Source organism: Castor canadensis, chromosome 7 (assembly GCF_047511655.1).
Source record: "Castor canadensis chromosome 7, mCasCan1.hap1v2, whole genome shotgun sequence".
Lineage (NCBI taxonomy): Eukaryota > Metazoa > Chordata > Mammalia > Rodentia > Castoridae > Castor > Castor canadensis.
The window spans coordinates 145,772,290-145,779,709 of NC_133392.1; the positions used below are offsets into that span (position 1 = coordinate 145,772,290).

Sequence of the window (7,420 nt, forward strand, 5' to 3'; positions counted from 1 at the left end):
GCAATTTTCAGCTGTGGTTCTGCAGAGAAAAACATTTTTTTCACATTTTTTTGTTAGAGCATATTAATTGTACATGTGGGGGGTTTTCATTGAGATTCACGATCTTTTGTCTTTCTCAGCTACAGTTGTCCCATCCATTTTCCTTAAAGTAACATGATTTCACTTTTCTTTATGGCTTAATAATACTCCATAGTGTATATACCTTTTTTTTTTTTTAATAGTACTGGGGTTTGAACTCAGGGCTTCACACTTGCTAGGCAGGTGCTCTATCTCTTGAGACACTCTGCCAGCCATTTTTAGTGTTGGGTATTTTCGAGATGGGCTCTCACAAATTTATTTCCCTGGGCTGGCTTTGAACTGTGATCCTCCTCATCTCTGTCTCCTGAGTAGCTAGGATTACAGGCATGAACAGCTGGCTTTGTTTGGGTATTGTGAATCTTAACTCTGCATCAAGCATGGGTGTGCAGGTATCTCTTCTGCATGCTGACTTGCATTCCTTCAGGTATATACCTAGGAGTGGTATAGCAGGATCATATTTGGTAGTTCTAGGTTTAGTTTGGTTTTGGGTTTTTTTTTTTTTTTGCAGTACTGGGGCTTGAACTCAGGGCCTACACTTTGAGCCACTTCATCAGCCCTTTTTTTGTGTTGGGTATTTTGGGGGGGTATTTTTGAAATAGGGGTTTGAGAACTGTTTGTCTGGGCTGCCTTTGAACTGAGGTCTTCTTAATCTTTGCCTCCTGAGTAGCTAGGATTACAGGTGTGAGCCACCAGCATCCAGCCTAGTTTTAGTTTTTTGAGGACCCTCCATACTGATTTCTATAGTGGCTAAAAAGAGAAAAGGATTTCTTCCTTTGTCCTGCAGAGGCCACGCATATTACATCTGTTCCTCCCATTCACCCTGTGAGGTGGGTGTTCTTATCCTCCTTACTGTGCTGCATCCAAGGCTTCCAGAGAACACCCAGAGGAAGGACCGCAGAGTGGCTGAGAGAGCGAGTCCAGACAGTCCGGGCTCAAAGCCTGCCTGTACTATTCCCTGCGGGAGGCTTTGGGCACATCACCCAAACTATCTGTGTCCTGGCTTCTTCATTCATGAAATGGGAGTGGTGACAATCCCTACCTCATAGGATGTCATGAGAATCACCTGCTTGAGGTTTCTGAGCCTTCAGAAAGGTGACCTGAGCATAGCTGTTTGATCTATGAATGGGCCTTGGTTTCTTCACCTGTAAAATAGGGGTAACTGTGGTGTATACATGGGGCTGCTGTGATAGTGAAAGTGGATCTGGGGTGTGAATGCACCTGCTCTGCTGCTACAGGTAGGGCATCCCTTATCCGAAATGCATAGGACTAGATGTGATTTGGATCTTCCTGTCTCAGCCTCCCAAGTCCTGGGATTACAGGCATGAACCACCATGCTCAACTGTGTTTTGGATTTCAGATTTGGGCATATTCGCATATTCATAATGAGCTATCTTGGGACAAAATCCAACTTTAAACACAAAACTCATTTGTGTTTCATACTTTATACACCTAGCCTGAAGGTAAGTTCATACAGTATTTTTAGTGCACCTTTTTGTTGTTGTTGTTCGTGGTGCTGGGGATGGAATCCAGGGCCTTCCATACACCCGGCAAGCACTCTATCCTAAGCTACACCCCCAAGCTCTTGCACCTGTGTTTTGACTGTGACCTGTCACAGGAAGTCAGGTGTGGATTTTTCTACTTGTGGCATTGTGTCAGCACTCAAAAAGTTTAGGATTTTGCCAGTGGTATTGCTTAGAGGCAGAGCATTTGCCCAGTATGCATGAGTCCCTGGGTTCAATCACCAGTACCACCCTACCATCCCCACATCCCCTAAAACGGTTTGGATATTGGAGCATTTTGGGTTTCAGATGCTCAGTGATTTAGCATCATCTCACAGAGGCGGGGAAGTAAAGGTGGGGGGAGGGCCAGAAAGTGAGCAGTTACACTTCTCTCCCGTGGGCTTCGAGGAGTACAGGAGAACTCCTGCCCCTGTGATGACCTCTTTGCCCTCCCAGAGCCCCACTCAGCATATCCCCCCATGCAAAGTCACAGAGACTGACAGTGACCAGAAACAGTCCTGGGAAGGGATCCTGAGTGATCTTTTAACTATTCCAAACTTCTTTCATGGACATTAGTTCCGCAGTCATCTCGGTGTGTCCACTCCCCGATGGCACTGGGCTGGACTGGGGGTATGAACATGAAGACAAGGAACGGCTTCGATCTGATGGGGAGGGCAGAACACAAAACAGCTGTAATGTCCCATGTGAACCGATGGCAGACTGAGCTTCCTCATGGGTCACAGCCAGCTTCCCATCCACCCTGTGGCCAATATCACCTGCATTCCAAAGCCTGGATGTCTTGTTTAGTTCCAAAGAGTTCTGAGTCTTATTTCCCAGTGTTAGCGATTGATCTGGATGTTTGTGTTGGAAAACTGAAGTTAGGGGATCCAAATACTAACAAGTGCTTATGCTAACAATCCTAACCTGGGTTCTTTTTTCTCTTTTCAGTTGTACTGGGGTTTGAACTCAGGGCCTCACACTTGGGAGGCAGGCGCTCTACCACTTGAGCCACTCCGCCAGCCCTTTTTGCTCTGGGTATTTTGGAGATAGGGTCTCAGGCCACTCTGGATCATGAACACTTCCCGCCATAGCTGGGATGACAGGCACGCACTACCACGCCCAGCATTTTTCCATTGAAATGGGATCTCACTAGCTTGGAACCTTGATCCTCCCAATTTCAGCCTCCTGTATGGCTTGGGATGACAGGTGTGCACCACTATGCTCAGCTATTAGTTAAGATGGAGTCTTGTGAACTGGTTGCTCAGGCTGACCTTGAACTATGATCCTCCCCATCTCAGCCTCCCAAACAGGATTTACAGGCATGAGTCACCAGTGCTGGACTTGTCTTAATCTGGATTCTTGATTCTTTATTCTTATCTTTTTTATTATTTATTTATTGATTATTGATTTTTGTCATGGGTTTCAATTGTTAGCCTGAAGAGTTAAAATGCACCCATTTTTATTGAGTGTTGTTTGAGATTGTGTGTGGATTTGGATACAGAACATTCTTAATGACTTGTTTATCTGGTTTTAAGAAAGGAAGAAAGGTTTGTGTCTGGGAGCAGGGCAGGTTTTTTTGGGGAGGAGGTGGACAGACATCTCGAGCACAAACATCATTGGAAAACAGGGAGCAGGGGGTCAGAGATGGACTGGGAAAAGTGTGTGAAGGTGCCGAGGAGTGGAGGAGACGGGAGGTGGAGGTAGCCAGGTCACGGTGGAGAGCTGCTTGATAGACCTTAAATTACAGAGTGACAAGGTCAGGTGTGCACTTTCAAGGTATCCCTCAGGAACAGGAGGGAATTAACTGATAATTCCATGGATTGGGAGGGGCGGGGAGGCTTCTCCAAATTGCTCTGGACACTTCTATTGGGACCTAAACCTGATGGCCTTCCTTTCATGTAGGCCACCTCCACAGGACCCAGCATCTGTGAAAACCATCTCCAAGGTCTGGAAACATCTGGAAAGAATCTGACCAGCAGGGCTGGATCCTTCACAGTCAAGCCACAGGGGGTCACCTTGGTGATGAGAAGAAAGACAGTTGCAGTGGCTTTGGCAGGGCCACCGTTAACCTCTAGAGGGCGGCCTTAACCTTAAACCCTGGCAGCCTCCATCCAAATGCTGGAGAAAAGGGAGAAGGGATTAAGGCAGGTACTGAAGGCTTCTCCTGGGCCAGGCCCGCTGCGGAAGCACATTCACTGAGCTGCACTGCTGCCCTCGGATGTTCATCGTTTTATAGTCAAGAAAAAGAAGGCTCAGAGAGGTGAAGTCACCAGTCCAAAGTCACACAGAGAAATAGGCGGACAGGGGCCGTTGGCTTCTCTGAGCCTCACTTTTCTCTGTGTAAAATGACACTGACCCAACCCTGGCAGCCACAAGTCTACTTCCTGTCCTATAGACTGGACGCTTCTATCTCTATAGACTTTCTGTCTTTATAGACTGCAGAGTCCTAGAATATGTGGTCCCTTGTGTCCAGTTTCTTTCATTTAGCATGCTTTCAAGGTTCATTCATGTTGTAGTACTATCAGTCATTTCCTCTTTTTTTTTTTTTGTGGGATTGGGGTTTGAACTCAAGTCTTTACATTTGCAAGGCAGGCACTCTACCACTTGAGCCAGTCTACAGTCCATTTTACTCTGGTTATTTTGGATATGGGGTCTTGTGAACTATTTGCTTGGGCTAGCCTGGAACCTTGATCTTCCTGATCTCAGCCTCTCAAGTAGCTAGGATTAATGACGTGAATCACCAGCATCCAGTTTAATCCTTTCCTTTTTAATGGCTGAATAGTGTTCCATTGTGTGGATATACTTCATTTTGTTTATTTATTCATTAGTTGTAGGGCATTTGGGTTATCTCTACTTCTGGTTAGTTGAGGATTTGTGTACACATTTTTGTGTGGATGCAACTTTTCAGTTCTCTTGAGTATACACCTAGGAGTGGAATTGCTGGGTCACACAGTGTCTCTGTGACTTTTTGAGAAGAGGACAAACTGTTTTCCAAAGCAGCTGACTGATATCCATCCCTGCCAGCAATGTGGAAGTTCCAATTTCTCTGCATCTTGATCAGCTCTTGTTATGTCTCTTTTATTACAACCATTACAGTGGGTATGAAGTGATAACTTTTTTTTTGTGGTATTTGGATTTGAACTCAGAGCCTCTCCACCAGCCCACCTTAATGTGGCTTTGTTGTTTCCCTAGGGATTAATAATGCAGTGTCCTTTCCTGTGCTTGTTCGCCTCTGTATATTTGCTTGGGAAAAGTGTCCATTCACATGGCCAGCTTTCTCAGTGAATGCTGATGCAATGCCACCCCATATTATATCCCATTCAAGAGCCACTCCAACACAGTGACGATGCACAGTCACAGTGGCCCCATTTCTCAGGTGCAGGAGCTGAGGCGCAGAGTGGTTAACAATACTCCCAAGAGCACACAGTTTAGGGACTGTCAGGACTTGGAGTTTTGTGTATTTAGCATTTATACAGACTTTACTACTTGCCGGCAACTGTTGGAAAGTCCATGACCCTACATTGCAGCAATTTTCCATCAAAAGCGTTATCATCATTATTTTTCCCTGAAGTAGCCCATCCTTTGTTCCTTCCTTCCTTCTTTCCTTCTTTCCTCCTTCCCTCCCTCCCTTCCTTCCTTACTTCAGTCCTTCCTTCCTTCTTTTTCTCTCCTCCTTCTCTTCCCTCCCTTTCTTTCCCTTCCCTTCCCTTTCCTTTCTTGTGCTGGGGCTTGACCCCAGCAAGTGCTCTACCACTGAGCCATCCTCCAGCCCATTCCTTTAAACAACCCCACACACACATGTGGAAACATTTGCCCCTCATTCCTTTGTGGGTGGGATGTGTCTATAGTATGCTACATTAAAAAGGACTTCTTAGGGCTGCCAACCTTTCAGTAGAGATTGAGTTGTAGTCTGTTTCTCCTACAATACAAAAACAAAAACAACACCTTTCCCCTCTCCAGTTATCAAAGTAATACGTGTTTAATGTGGACTAGGAGAAGCTGGGGAAGAGCCTTCCTCCCTTCTTTCCCACTTTGTGATTGGCTTCTCTGTGTTCTGGGGAGCCCAGAATAGGTCTGTGCCATTGGGAAGCCTAGATGAACTATTTTGAGTTCTAGTAAGCAGGGCTTTGGATGGAGGGACCGGAGACACACAGGGCTGAGGCACACCAGGGAAAATGGGAATTTGTGTTGGTTGGGGACTTTTCCAAGTCTCTCTGGGCCTGGCTGGGCTAGGGGCTTCGTGATTGACCAGCTCTGCCAGCTCTGTTGGTCGCTAATGTTGCATACCTCAAACTCCTCATCCAGAAAACAGTCCTGAGCATCCCTTGCTTGTCCAGTTGTGGGGTATATCCACAGTGCTGGCAGTCCTGTGGCCCCTGGCTCATCAGTAGGAAACAGCCTCCTTCCCAAAACATCTCAGTGCCTTGGAAGTCAGACATCTGAGACCAGATCCCGAGTTCATCTTCAACAAGCCTTTGGTCATGACCTTTACATTTCTCAGCTTCACTGTTCTTGTACCAGTGTTATAAGGTGGTTAGAAGTCTTAACAAAATAATGCACATAGTGGGGTGGAGGTGTGGCTCTGTGGTAGAGCACTTACCTAGCTTGCACAAGGCTATCCCCAGCACTAGAAAAAAAAAATGCATGTGAAGGGCACAGTTGGGTGTTTACACCAAGTACCTACTATGCATCTGGCACCCTTGTAAGAACTGGATATGCAACACCTTATTGAGTTCCCACCATGAAAGAAGAGGTCACTTTTGCCATCCTAATTTCGAAGATGAGGGAGCTGAGGCTTAGAGAGGTCCAGCGACCTGACTGAGATCACACTAGGAATGGATGGGGCAAGAATTCAAGCCCAAGGAGACAGGCTTCAGATCTGTGCCCACACCTCTTGCAGGAATTCGTCAGTTCCCAGGCAGTGAAACTCCAGAGCCAGCCCCAGCTGCCCGAAACTCAACCACAGAGAGCTGGCTCTCGGCCCCCTTGCTCTGGCTCCCTTCTTTCCTCTCAGCCCCACCCTGCCACCCCCATTTCCCTCCCTTGGCCTTGGGGCCCTGCTTCTCCTCCAAACCTGCTCTGCCACAATTCCTTCCAGGTTCCCTCATCTGTAAAATGGGGATAATAACAGTGGCAGTGTTAGAGGTGCATTGTGGGGATCAGAATGGAGGTTCAAGGTAAAATGCTTGGAGCTTGGCACATGGTAGGTTCTCAATAAATATTAGCCATCATCATCACCACCATCACCACTAATAATGTCTCTGATGTCCTTGGAAATAGGCCGGCTGATAGCTTTATCTGTGTCAGATGGCTGGAAACTGAGATTAAGTGAGGCAGAGCAAAAGCTGTCCAGGGCTGCTCAGCTAGGAAGTAGAAAGCAGGATTTAATGGAGGCTTCCTGACTTTCTGATTTCAGACAGATCTCATTAACTTCTGCTACTCTTTGCTGGGCAGATAAGTGAACCATAATCCATCAAAGGACAATGTAACCTAGACCTGGAAGGGCCTTACAACCTAAGTTATAATACATGAAAACAAAGCCTTGTTTGATGAGGCAGAACACAAGTGAGCAAGAGGCACTCTGGCTGAGGGGAAGCAGGCAGGGAAGGCTTCTTGGAGGAGGTGAGGTTTAAGCTGGCCTGGGAGGCCCAGGGAGATATGCAGACTAGGGTCTGTGTCCTGGAGATAAGTTCAGAGATGTAGCAACAGCTGCCAATTTGTGAGGCTTCTTAGGAACCAGGTTCCATACAGAAAGCTTTATATGCATTATCTCTTGAGATTTCCCCAGGATCCTATGAGGTAAGTGTTTTAAAGATGAGAAAACCAAGGTTCAGAGAATTAAA

The 7,420-nt window shown here is 46.5% G+C and overlaps 1 non-coding gene across 1 annotated transcript; it reads left to right on the forward strand.

The window, feature by feature from the left end:
* Positions 1 to 5,371: 5,371 nt before the first annotated feature.
* LOC141425409 (small nucleolar RNA U109) lies at positions 5,372 to 5,504 on the forward strand. Its single transcript, XR_012450454.1, has one exon. It is a non-coding gene; the product is annotated as a small nucleolar RNA U109 (small nucleolar RNA).
* The last annotated feature ends 1,916 nt before the right edge of the window (positions 5,505 to 7,420 follow it).